Source organism: Epinephelus lanceolatus, chromosome 24 (assembly GCF_041903045.1).
Source record: "Epinephelus lanceolatus isolate andai-2023 chromosome 24, ASM4190304v1, whole genome shotgun sequence".
Taxonomy (NCBI): Eukaryota; Metazoa; Chordata; class Actinopteri; order Perciformes; family Serranidae; genus Epinephelus; species Epinephelus lanceolatus.
The window spans coordinates 24,341,714-24,355,929 of NC_135757.1; the positions used below are offsets into that span (position 1 = coordinate 24,341,714).

At 45.1% G+C, this 14,216-nt stretch overlaps 1 long non-coding RNA gene across 1 annotated transcript; it reads right to left on the bottom strand.

The window, feature by feature from the left end:
- Positions 1-332: 332 nt before the first annotated feature.
- Positions 333-6,936, bottom strand: LOC144461929 (uncharacterized). Its single transcript, XR_013490508.1, has 5 exons — positions 6,802-6,936; positions 2,620-2,810; positions 1,967-2,138; positions 1,650-1,828; positions 333-551 (listed from the first exon to the last, which is right to left on the bottom strand). It is a non-coding gene; the product is annotated as an uncharacterized LOC144461929 (long non-coding RNA).
- Between the last annotated feature and the right edge of the window lie 7,280 nt (positions 6,937-14,216).

Sequence of the window (14,216 nt, forward strand, 5' to 3'; positions counted from 1 at the left end):
TTTTTCCAGTTTTGAAATCCAGTGCTGACAAAAGCTGGGTCTATACTCTTGGCTTGTGCTGGTTTCCCTGTCTTAAAGTATTTAGAGCAGTGAAAACACAGAACACCCTCAGTACCCATACTAACATACTTCTCATACCATGCTTTTTGGAATGTCAGTGTCCGCTCTTTGTGTCCCCCCCTCCACGTCCCCAGTGCCATCTGCACGCATGTGTGGGGGGTGTTGGGCGGGGTGAGGAGACAGGAGGGGTCCAGAGCCGACCTCCTCATCTCACTGCTCTCTTTACTCTGCAGCTCCAGATTTCTGAGCTTCTGGGACAGAAGGAGGGCACCACAGGAGCTGAACTCATCCAGGTATTCGGTGGAGGAAGGAGAGGGAGGTGATGGGGGTGATGGAGGTAAGGCACCAGGAGTAGTAGAAGGGGACTGGTGGTCATGAACAGTTGCCTGAGATAGGATGATCTCAACTGGCGATGTATACAAGGTTTCCAGACTGGCTTTTGAAAGGATATCTGTCTTCAATAGTTTAGCCTCCATGGGAAGGGTACCATCCTGGATGACAGATAGAACAATTAGGAACAATTTAAAATAACACATTTGAGAACTGGCACACTATAGAGGGGAACGCCATTAATTTGGCAGTACTTGGGCAGTACGGCAAATGTGAAAGAAGGCCCCTTTGTGTCTCCATAGGTTTTGTACTCTGTAGTCTGAGTATTATTGACCAATGGCGTTTTTGTGGCAGGTAAACAGTCCGCGTGCAAAAGAGGCATAAACATGGGCCAAAATGCATTCTCGGAACCAATCGCCTATTGCCCGATGACAATTTAGCTTGATATGAGGCATACATATGCAGATAGTAGTTTATATTGATTAGCCGAAATGATCAGCACATGGAGGAGGAATTCTTGGCCCAGATACACTGGATCTCTCGAAAACATTGGTCATTGCCCCCTGAAGCTTATTGTCATGAACAGTGGTGTACCCGGAAATTTTTTATAGGGCTGGTCAGATGGGGCCACTGAAAATCTCAGGTTGGCACACCAAATCTAAAACCATAACTGATATTCAGGATATAAATTATGCTGTTGAGGTATATAGGCTAGCCGAAAAACAACAGTTACTGGGAACAAGCCTTCTTCTCAAGTTTAGGGAAGACTCGTGGGTACCCATAGAACCTATTTTTACTCAGATGTCTTAAGGTGAGAGTTCAAGGGACCCCTTTGAAAATGGCCATGCCTGTTGTTCCCTCACCAAAATTTAGCCTAACTTGGAGCATTTTTTTATCCCCCTACCCAAGAAGCTAAACTGACATGGTTGGTAGTGGATGCCTTAGGTTGTCTAGTTTTACAAGATACCACTACCTTTGCGCTAGCTTAATAAATGAGTGCACCACAGCCTTTGACCCAGTAATTTCAGTCTCTGGGGGAACCAGATATATCAGTGGGCCATGGCCCCCTATGAGGGGTGCCACTGGTCATCAGACCGGTAGCCAATGGGCTCTGAGACTGCCATCAGCCTTTATGGCACCCGCTCTTTATGGATTTATCACCTTGGCCAAGTGCAGATGTTAGAGTCATCCAACTTTTTTCAGTATTATTTATTTTGTTTGTATACCTCTGTAACAATCGAAAGGTGTGAATGTTGTACCTTTTGCTCCTCAGTAGCTGTGACCTCATCTGAGTCAGAAAGGGTGGACATGAACTCTTTGAGCTTGTCTAGCTGTTCCCTCAGGGCTGAATCTGTCACCTGGCCGCTCAGTTGGAACTGGTAACCCCCATCGGGCAGCACCAGAGGATGGTGGGTGTCAAAACTCTCCAGGATATCAGCTGAGGGGAAAAAAGGGCCATTATGCATTGAAAAAAGAAAAGAAATGTGTATACGAGAATCTTGCAGATTATCATATTCATAATTGGTATTGTGAAGGAAGACAGGGTTAATAGCTGACCAGTATGTAGACCTCTCACCAGTTTGATGTGCTGCAGCCTGGTCATGAACAGATGGAGTCCAGGTGTGTCTGCAGGCAGATGCTGGGCTGTAAAGACTCAGCAGGTGGTTCAGCTGAGCTGGACTCAAGGCAGGGTAGACAGACCGCAAGGACAGCCGGATTCAGCTTCTCTCCCTCATCCTCATCAGTACCTCATCAGATGATCATTGACAGTTCAGTATATATAGTGTATAGCTATAGTGTCAGTTTGCGTCAATGTAGCGAGTGTGACAGTTGGTTAATTAACGGTTGTATTTATATTTATAACACCTGTGAGCGGAGTGATTTTACTGTTACATGTCCCAGTGATGTTATATCAGCACTCATGGAATGCCTCTCGTCCAATCAAATTATTCGGAACTAACTGTTGTATAATCATGGGTATCAAACCTTGTGTGAAATGTATTAAGATCCTGAGCCAAGTGTTTATCTGATATAGCACCATTGAGATGAACCCTGGAGTTGTTTTTGTCTGTTGTCCAGCCTTTTCATTGCTGGTGCAAGGCTTAAAAGAAAATGTTCCTCCTCTCCCATGTCTCTATTCAAAGCATCTAGCACGCTCTCCTGGAACACAGAGGTTGTGGTGGAGGTGGTGGTAGGGCTTTTCCCCGATTTGCACTCCTGTTGACCTACCTGGAGGAGCCAGACCGGGCACTGTTCTCCCTCTGTGTTCCAGCAGGTGCAGCGGCGATCTCTGGGGGTGGTGGGGGTGGTCCTGAGATAGAGCACGGTGAGGTTTGGGCAGTACCCGGGGCAAAGCGGCTGACCTCAATGATTTGTGTTCTTTGTTGCTCCTCCTCCTCGCTGCTACAACCTTGGGTCATCTGTTTGATAAAATATTTCAATTACTATAAGAATTAAGCTATACATCCACGAGGTGGGGAGGGCGCATGCTCGTGCAGCGACCGGCAGCAAGTACATCTGTGTCTGTGTACGTGTTATAAGTGTTTTCTTTAGTGACCCTGGCTTTTAATACAGTGGATCTGGACTGATCAACAAGGTGGATATGGTCCGGGACTAAAACTTGACTGGAAGGTGTGTCTCTTAATGAACAATGGAGTTTACAGTGTGTTTTCTCCTACTGTGGCTGGCGTTCTGCCTTTCCTCTGGTCTACATCTGTCATATGATCAGCCGGCTCGGACTCAATATAGCAAGGAGTTTCTTCTGCAGTGGAGCGACCCCCCGTCAGTTCCTCCCCTGGATCTAATCTTTCCAAGCCTGGACTCCTTTACTGATCATAGGGATGGCGATCAGAAAGACTTTAATGCTCCGCTACACAAAATGAGGAAGCGGGGCAGACGTGGTGGTTTACTACAACGCCTGCGGAGACAGTCGCTCTCGCGCATCCCACTACCGTCTATCATCCTTGCTAACGCACAGTCTCTCCGTTAATAAACTTGATGAACTCCAAGCCCAAGCACGATTTCAACATGAATTCAGAAACGCATGTTTACTGGCGTTTACTGAAACTTGGCTTTCGGATTGAGACTCAAATGCAGAAATGTCCATTGAAGGATTTGGCGAGCCGGTCCGCCTAGATCGGGATGCCGGTGTCACTGGCAAATCACAGGGCGGGGGTGTGTGCCTGTATGTTAATGAGCGTTGGTGCAAAACCGCCATTATCAGAGAAAAAGTGTGCACTAAACACATTGAACTGCTGTCCGTGTCCCTGCGTCCCCACTACCTCCCCCGGGAATTCCCCCAGATATTCGTCACCGTTGTGTATATCCACCCGAGAGCCAACGAGGAGGAAGCCTCGGAGTCTATACTAAAAGTGACCCAGAAGCTGCAGTCTCTATCTCCCGATGCTCCTATCTTTGTCCTTGGCGACTTTAACCACTGCTCATTAAAAAGAACTCACGAAAACTTTTATCAATCCTGGACCTGTGTTATGGTTCTGTCAAAGGAGCATTTAAGTCCCTCCCCCTTCCTTCACTGGGTGGGGCTGATCATAACTGTGTGCAGCTCATGCCAGCTTATCGCTCTGCCCTCAGGAGAGGTAAAATCATCACCAAACAGATCCACAACTGGACTGATGATTCCAAACTGAGCTTGTAGGGTTGCTTTGAAAAAACTGACTGGGACATGTTCAAGGAATCATGCAGTGATATTGATGAGCTGACTGATGTTGTGAGCAGCTATGTGACTTTTTGTGAAAACTGTGATTCCAAAAAAATCAGTCAAAATATTTCTTAATAGCAAACCCTGGGTGTCAAAAACTTTGAAAAACCTGTTAAACAAGAAGAGAAAGGCATTCCAAGAAGGTGACTTTGTAGAGCTGAACCTGCTTACAAGGGAGATTAAGAATGAAATAAAAAAGGCAAAATTGAATTACAAGGAGAAGCTGGAAAGAGAACTTGCCAACAACAGATTGGGCCCAGTTTGGAATGGTTTAAAAACTATAGTTGGTTCAGAGATCAAGGGCAATAAAAAGGTGGCTCTTCCTGGTTTTAATTCTTATAAGCAATTGGCACATGAGTTCAACAAGTTTTACCTTAGGTTTGATTGCTTTGATTTTAGTAATGAGATTTTAAATCTGAAAAACAAACTTTCCTGTTCTGGTCATACTACTTTTGATGTTCTCTCTGTGGCCAAATCTTTTAAACACTCTAAAGTTGGAAAAAGCCTGGGTCCAGATAATATAAGTGGTCGACTGCTCTCCTCCTGTGCAGAACAGTTAGCTCCCATTTTTTATCATATCTTCCAGCTGTCATTTAACCAACAGAAGGTGCCAAGGTGCTGGAAGCAGTCCATAGTGTTACCTGTGGCTAAGACCAACCACCCTACAGTTTTTAATGATTTTAGACCTGTGGCACTGACTTCCCTCGTTATGAAGTCCTTTGAAAAACTGATAAAGAGAGATCTTCTTATTAAGACCGAACACCTACTGGACCCTTTACAGTTTGCCTACAGGGCCGGTCGTGGAGTTGAGGATGCCACTGCCACTTTATTAAACTGGGTTTTTAAGCATCTGGAAGGTAACAAAAACCATACTTAGCTGCTATTTGCAGATTTCTCGTCTGCTTTTAACACAATCCAGCCCCACATTCTGATCAATAAACTTCTTAACAATTTTCATTTAGATTTTAATGTCGTGGGCTGGATTCTTGACTTTTTAACATCCAGAACACAGAGAGTGAGGGTGAATGAGATGAGAAATGACATTATCCACTGGGTCTCCCCAAGGCTGCGTCCTCTCCCCTCTCCTCTATATTCTGTACACTGACGATTGCCGCAGTCGGTATGATAACAGATTCATTTTAAAATTTGCTGACGATTCGGTAATAGTCAGCCTCCTTCATGATGATGAATATGCCCATGGTCCTGTGGTTGATGAATTTGCAGACTGGTGTGAAAATGCTTTTCTCCAATTAAATGTATGGAAAACTAAGGACATGTGCATTGATTTTAGACAGAAGCCCAATAACACCAATCAGAAAACAGTAATCAAAGGCCAGACAGTAGACGTTGTCGAAAATTACAAATATCTTGGGACTATTCTGGATAATAAGTTAAATTTTACCTGCCATTCAGAGAACCTGCAAAAAAAAAGGCCAGCAACGACTGTCCTGTCTGAGAAAACTCTCCAAGTTTCAGATCGATAAGTCCCTGATGATCTTATTTTATAGATCATATATTGAATGTGTGCTGACCTTTTCTCTCCTCTGCTGGTTTGGCAACCTTAACACCAGGTCAAAAAATGCACTAAGCAGAGTGATAAAGACAAGTAGTAAGATTCTGGGAGTTCAACAGTGCACACTTACAGATCTGTTCAATAGACAGATAATCAGGAAGGCTAATGCCATTCTTTCTGACAGCTCCCATCCTTTACACTCTGAGTTCCAGTTTCTGCCTTCTGGCCCCCGGCTCAGACTTCCTCGTATGAAAAGTAACAGGTACAAGCACTCCTTCGTCCCTACAGCCATTTCCCTTTTGAATTCAGGACAGGGTAGGAGGAGTCGTACCTGATTGGTTGATATTCATGGAGCTTCTTGTAGGCAGGCTGATTTTTGCTTTTGTCTCCATGTGGTGTTATTGATGTTGGCAGAAATTGATAATTACGCACTGTTTGCACTTTCCCTATCTTGTATGGGCTATTTGAGTCACTGCTACTGATGTTGTTTCAGCACACTGTATTATCCCTCCCCCCTCTTAGACTTTTAATTGTATGTCTTGTACATTTTTTCTGTCTTTTTTTACTTGCTGCAACACTAATTGCCCTACGGGAACACAAATAAAGCTGAATCTGAATCTGAATCAAGTAACATGCAATTATTCAACAAATATTAGATATTTTTTGCTATGTAAACAAACGTGCATATTTCTGCTATTATGCTTAATAATACAAACTTGTCTATATCACCTACAATCCCTGATTGCACTCAAGTGATCATAATGATGATAACCTCAAGTAAATCATTACCTCTGTCATATTAAATGATGGAGACATGGACAGCAGCAAGGACTCCACTGTTTCTGCCTGTGTGTCCTCCCAGAAGTTGGAGCTTGTCTCCCTATCTTGGATGTGAGGCTCTAAAAAAGCCAATATGTTCATAAATTTCCATCGTTTTTTCTCCTGTCCACCTTCTGCCCCACTCTTCTTCTCTTTCTCTGCCTTTCTTTCCTTTCTATACTTATCCCTTAAATAGTTCTACTTGGACTGGCAACGTTCACCTATAATCAGATATTAACAATAAAAGGAAGCACATTGAAACCAACGGCAATAACGTAAAAACGTTACGGTTAACGGTTAATAATGGCTATAGATAAAAACAAGCATAGTGCATGTAGCGTGATAAAAGCACAAAACTCACCAGCAACATTCAATGTCCAGCCGATCTCCTCCCACAACTGAGCTTTTTTGTCTCTGTTATGGTAATGTCTGTGTGACATGTCATACAACTCCGGATAGACGGACACGGCCAGCACCAGCTTCTCCTCCATTTTTTCTGGTTACCAGGGTGACGAGTTCCACAATATGATTGGTTGCCTGGAAAAAGCGCCAGTGACGACACCAGTGCCTCTCTGAAAGGTTCAGAGATTTTCAACTCAAAACGCTCAGAGCGGCCGCACAAAAGAGGAGGAGCGCTCGGAAAAAAAGACGCTGGGCGCAGCGCCTTTTCCAGACGCTCTCTCCTCATTGGGAACAATTGGAAAAAGATGCTGGCCTTCTTCTGGCACTCAGAAAACGGCGCTATGTGGACACAGGGCCTAAGGGGTTATAAATAAGAATGGATCACACCCGCATCACAAAAGTTTTCAGATTCCACACAGTCAGAACTTTTGAACCGCACCAGAACCAAAGGTACTAATAATAACATTATTTGTGCCATACCTTATTCTCCTCTCTCCAGGGACATGTCGGAAGCCATAAAAAAACACTGGCACATCTTGGTCACGGACCCTGCACTCCATGGACAATTCAATCAGCCTCCAAGAATCGTCTTTAGAAGACCCTCTAACATCAGAAACATGCTGGTGAGAGCAGACTGTCCCCCTGACCCCCCGCCCACTCCTTCCACATTCCTGGGAACACCTGAACCTGGCAATTACAAATGTGGTAACTGCACACAGTGCAATTTCACCCGCAAAACACACACATTCTCTCACCCCCATACAGGAAAATCTTATTCCATTAAAGGCATTATCTCATGCAAAACTAACAATGTGATATATCTACTCAAATGCCCCTGTGGACTAGCATATGTTGGTAAAACCTCACGACCCCTCAAGAACAGAACTGCAGAACATAGAAGCAACATAAGGACACAGGATCAGAGAAGCCCTGTTGCTCAACACTTCAGCCTCATGAAACATAATGTTGCCTCCCTGAGATACACAGGCATTGAACACGTACAGCTTCCACGGAGGGGTGGCAACATAAACAATCTCCTCTTGCAACGTGAACTCTTTTGGATGTACACTTTGGACACTGTTTCTCCCAGGGGCTTAAATGAGGATATGGATATTCGCCCCTTCCTTTGAATCTGTCTCCATTCAAAAATCCCCCCCTTGCTCCTACGAGTTACCTCCTGGTGGATCGGACTTTTGGTAGCGACCTGTATTTCGATTTATGCGCCTTTTGATAGAGGCGCCTTGAGATGACACCCACCGTTTATGACGGCTTTTCTGGCCCGATACATAGCTTGGGCTATGTTGTCTTTAGAGTATGCCCTCTATTTAGATCTTTATATATTGTTATTATTATTGTACATTGTATTTTTGGCTTGAGCCCACGTTTTGAATCACATTTCAGATGTGTGGATATATAATGTATTGTGCTCGCTTTCGGATGGGTGTTACGACATGTTTTACACTTATATATGTTTATACATAAGTGTAAAACATATTTAAGTGTAAAACATGTATATATGTTTATATATGACTTAGGTGACTTCACACTTGACTCCAGACTCTCTGACTTGTTGACACCTTTGTGTGTGTCTGGATGTATTGCTTTTCCTCTTTTTTCATTTAAAGGAGCTATATGTAAGAAATCTAAAGCAAATAGTCATAAAATCCTCCTAATATGTCACAGAGACTAAGGAATAATGTTCATATAACATACTGATCTCACCGACAACAATAGTACAGCCAGAATATTTGCATTTAAAAAGCATTTTTATGGTCTGCAAATCATGTTTATGTTTTGAATTTGTGTTTTGGCCTGTTGTGCCATCCACCGCCATCTACCAGTCACGCAGTCAGTAGAGTCTCAGCATCACTTACAGTTACGACTGAGCTACAGCAGCACGGCAAGCAGCATTAGCAGTGTCCCAGTACATAGCATTAGCAGCCGGCTCCTCCTCAGCTGTATCCCGGCAGCAGCGTTAGCAGTGTCCCGGTACATAGCATTAGCAGCCGGCTCCTCCTCAGCTGTATCCCGGCAGCAGCGTTAGCAGTGTCCCGGTACATAGCATTAGCAGCCGGCTCCTCCTCAGCTGTATCCCGGCAGCAGCGTTAGCAGTGTCCCGGTACATAGCGTTAGCAGCCGGCTCCTCCTCAGCTGTATCCCGGCAGCAGCGTTAGCAGTGTCCCGGTACATAGCATTAGCAGCCGTCTTCTCCTCAGCTGTATCCCGGCAGCAGCGTTAGCAGTGTCCCGGTACATAGCGTTAGCAGCCAGCTCCTCCTCAGCTGTATCCCGGCAGCAGCGTTAGCAGTGTCCCGGTACATAGCATTAGCAGCCGGCTCCTCCTCAGCTGTATCCCGGCAGCAGCGTTAGCAGTGTCCCGGTACATAGCATTAGCAGCCGGCTCCTCCTCAGCTGTATCCCGGCAGCAGCGTTACCAGTGTCCCGGTACATAGCATTAGCAGCCGGCTCCTCCTCAGCTGTATCCCGGCAGCAGCGTTACCAGTGTCCCGGTACATAGCATTAGCAGTCGGCTTCTCCTCAGCTGTATCCCGGCAGCAGCGTTAGCAGTGTCCCGGTACATAGCATTAGCAGTCGGCTTCTCCTCAGCTGTATCCCGGCAGCAGCGTTAGCAGTGTCCCGGTACATAGCATTAGCAGTCGGCTTCTCCTCAGCTGTATCCCGGCAGCAGCGTTAGCAGTGTCCCGGTACATAGCATTAGCAGCCGGCTTCTCCTCAGCTGTATCCCGGCAGCAGCGTTAGCAGCAGAGAAGCCGGACTTGCTCAAACGGTCCGCTGGAAAACCGAAGATCAAGGACACGGTGACGCGGCCCTGCCACGGCAGCTGCCCGTGGGCAAACAAATCAGTCTCCAGCGTGCCGCTGTCCAGCAACCTGTGGGGGGGGGGGGACGACTCACAGCAGTATTTTGAATTTGAGTGCAGTAACCGTTTTGGCCACATTCTTACATACAGCGCCTTTAAGGTAATCAACACATCAGATCTCTGTCATGTAATCACTGCAGCTGTTTGTCATGTGACCGTAATTGCATCATGTGATCAGCTATATTTAAGATGGCCTCTCACAGTATTTGTTTGTCTGACGAAGAGCACACAGCTTGAAACGTACATCACGGTGCAATAAATAATATTTTTTTCTGCAAAGAGTCCTGCAGTGTTGTGAGTCATTCACTCTTTTTACACTTTGGCCAAAACCCATGGGAAAGTGACCCGATTGACCGGGGTGGATCTGAGGTTTTATTGTTCCAGTCTACCTGAAAGGTGAGCATTGCACCCTGAACAATTTCTCTATTTGTTTAAGCAGAAAGATGAAGATGAAGCAAAATCCGTTTTGTAACAGCAAATTCAGGAAAAACTAGACGTTTTTCAACTGTATATGCATAGAGGTGTGTGTGTGATGTTATTGTGAGGTCTGTTAATTATGGTGTGTTTTGAAGCATTTTTGTCAAAATATGACCTATTAACATAGGGTGACCATATTTTGATTTCCAAAAAAGAGGACACTCGGCCAGCCACGACATAGCCTACTTAAATGATACTGATGCCTTATAATTTTAGTATATTTAAAATTTATATGGATGGATAGAGGGTGGCACGGTGGTGTGGTGGTTAGCACTGTCGCCTCACAACAAGAGGGTTGCCGGTTCGATCCCGGGTGTGGGAGCCCTTCTGTGCGGAGTTTGCATGTTCTCCCCGTGTCAGCGTGGGTTCTCGCCGGGCACTCCGGCTTCCTGCCACAGTCCAAAGACATGCAGGTTGGGGACTAGGTTAATTGATAACTCTAAATTGTCCGTAGGTGTGAATGTGAGTGCGAATGGTTGTCTGTCTCTATGTGTCAGCCCTGCGATAGTCTGGCGACCTGTCCAGGGTGTACCCTGCCTCTCGCCCGATGTCAGCTGGGATAGGCTCCAGCCCCCCCGCGACCCTCAAGAGGATGAAGCGGTTAGAAGATGAATGAATGTGTGGATAGAAAATTCAGTTATATTACAAAATAATCTCTCTCAAAGACAGAAATTCAGATAGACACATACACACACTAGAGTGTGGCGATCCGAGCCCGATGGGTCCCGACAGGTCGGGCCGGGTTTGGTCAGAAATGTAGCTATAAATTGTATTCGGGCTCGGGTCGGATTCGGTCAGCTTTCAGTGAAAATATAGTGTAAAAATAAATAAAATCCTATTGTCTGTCCTGTTTATTGCTTGGGCACTGTTATTTACGTGACAACACCTGAACATAACACACACAGACACACATTGGCGGTTTGTTTCTACCTCTCCCCTCTCTGGAAGTCTCGGACCTCCAGCCGCCTGCCTCCGCCTTGATTAAACGCTGAAAATAAAATAAAAGACAGGTTTTTCCTATTTTATCTTATTTTGTTTTATTTCTCCCTCTCCTCTCGCTAGAAGCGTCGGACCTCCCGCCTCCCGCTCCTGTCTCAAACACGGAGGTCTCCCTCTCCGCAGCTGAGCACCCACGGCGCACGCCCGGCCTGTTAAATAGCCTGTAACCACTGTGTGACACAAACTCAGTGCTTTGGTCATTAAATAATGTCGGGCTCGGTTCGGGTTCTGACAGAAACACGGAAAACCGGACATTATCATCAGTTTATAAAAACCCCCGGACGCCCCGGACGGGACGTGAAAAGTGGACATGTCCGGGCAAAAGAGAACGTTTGGTCAGCCTATATTAACGGATGCACGCGGGACGCACGTGAAGGGCTGGTGTGACGGACTTCAGAAGGTCTAATATACGGTGACCAGACGTCCCCGATTTTGACACTGAATGGGGGAAAAATGCGTGCAGACTCAAACCCCAGTTATTACGGTAGTCAGTAAACGCATCGCCAGAGAAGACGTCGTAAGACGTACAGACGTTATCAGGAAGCACGACCAGACGCAGCAGCATCCACAACAACAATCTTGAGGCGGCAAAAACGAGAGAAGAGGAGACCAGCGGCCGCGTTAAATGGTATGTTGTGTGTGAACTTATTTATTTTGTGTGAGCTGGCAGTAGACTTGACTGTGTGTGTGTGTGTGTGTGTGTGTGAAGTGAGGTAAAGTAGGTTAAGTATGATTGTAACATGCAGATCTGAGACTGTTAAAATAATAAATAAATAATAAGTAAATGGTTAATAGTTGTGTGTGTTAACTGCTGTATTTTGTGTCGGGCTGGCACCAGTCACTGCTGTGTGGGTGACCAATGAATTTAGCAGTTATAAATGCAGACCATCTGATTACATGATGCCCTGTGTCACTGTTTTGTATGTCACTGTTGGTAGTGAAGGTGTAACTTGTTATATTAGGTTACCATGAGATGACAATATTATCTCTGTCTTTTGTGAGTGCACTTTATAAATGTAGGCTATTCTTTGATTTTAATTAAGTAGCATTTTGTTGATGTTGTTTAGCCTTGGGAGATAGTTATTTTTATTGTATGAAAAAATCATATCTGCAGTAGAAAGTTGCACTTTGGAAATTTGGTTTGGTACATAGTGATACATGGTCTGAAAGGTTTAGGAACCTCTAATGTAGCACATTTCCAACAGAGGCAATTACATAGAGCATATAAAAAAGAGCACAATGACTAAATTATATAAGTATATTACCAAAACTGATGTTATTTCTTTAAGAAACTATACACTTACTATTGGCTCTGTTCTTGCAGTTTTTCTCATGTTCTCCTGTGCTCTTATTCTACCCAGGCTCCTGAGGCAGAGGCTACGGAGGTGGATGAATGAGGGGATCACGGTGATTCATTCATTCATCCATCTTCTAACCGCTTCATCCTCTTGAGGGTCGCGGGGGGCTGGAGCCTATCCCAGCTGACATCGGGCGAGAGGCAGGGTACACCCTGGACAGGTCACCAGACTATCACAGGGCTGACACACAACCATTCACAATTTAGAGCTACCAATTAACCATTAGAGAACCCATGCGGGACATGGGGAGAACATGCAAACTCCACACAGAAGGGCTCCCACGCCTGGGATCGAACCGGCAACCCTCTTGCTGTGAGGCGAGAGTGCTAACCACCACACCACCGTGCCGCCCGGATCACGGTGATGTCATCCCTTTTTTTGATTGCCACATTTTGTGTCATAAATATCAGTTCAGTATTCAGTTGAGTTGAATTCATTTGACCAAAAATCCATCCTAACTCAAGCTAATAAGATTAAGATATTTTTGTCTTCCTTAGTGGATGGATGGTTAGTGATGTCACTCATTTGTTTGATTGCAACCTTTTGTGTAATAAAAGCTGGTCAAAATACATGAAAAAGTATTTGTCCCTGTTTTTTATTTCATAATGATAATATTTAATGATTTTTCACTGCAGCACTGAAAATTTTCATCTCAGAAATCTGGTCACCTTAGTCTAATTATGAAGTTGCAAAAGACCATTAGAAAGCTTTCACTCGACACTTCTTCACTGTACGAGCATAGAAGAGTGTACTTTGGGCTGTTTTATGCTCATTCTGGTGTGTTTTGATGCATTTTGGTGAAAATATCAAGTTTTAAAGGTGCGCAGTCAAGGTCAGTCAGTCAAGGTGAACAAGGCCTTTGACTTTGTGTACTACAAGTCTGACTGTGGTCAGTTATGTATCAATACTTCATTCTAAATGTCTTACAGGAGTGTATTCATTCGTCCTGCCTGATTTTAGACGTGATAAGTGCATTTTTAGTGGAAACATGAGCAATTTGAGTGGAAATGCAGAATCTAAAAGGTGCAGTTATCAGCTCCAAATCACTGAAAATATTTTTTTTTCCTTTCATAGATGACAAAACCAAAACATCCAGCGGTGTGCCCCATCTGCAGGAAAACAATTAAGCGGCTCTCCATGCACCTGGCCGAGTGGCACAGGCTTAAAAACCCTAATGAGAGGCAAATCCTCAATCAGTTGGCAACCGGAAGGATTCAAGTCGGTGGTGGACCGTGCCCCCTCCCAGTGTGCCAGCCATATGTTATATGGCCATATGTTATATGGCTGGAAGAACACTTGAGGGGGCACAAGGACCACACAGAAGCCTGCATTTCAAGGGAAATCAAAGCCCTCAAAAGGCGCACAGCCATCGCTAGGTTGAGGGCCCTGAGGGCCACGCAGCCGGACCCTCCAATGGTCTCCACCCTGGACATTTCAGATGACGAGGAGGAGGAGCCAGAGGAGGTTCCTGGCGGCTGCGCCAACTCGGCGTGCATTAACTTGAGGAAGATTGTGCGGGAGCTGGAGAGGGAAAACAGGGACCTCAGGGAGGCCAATGCCGCCCTCCGTGTAAGTGAATTTCAAATACAGGGCAATTCCCAGCTGTGATCAAATGTAAGTCATCGTAAATTAACACTTTTTTCTCTTGCAATCAATTTCT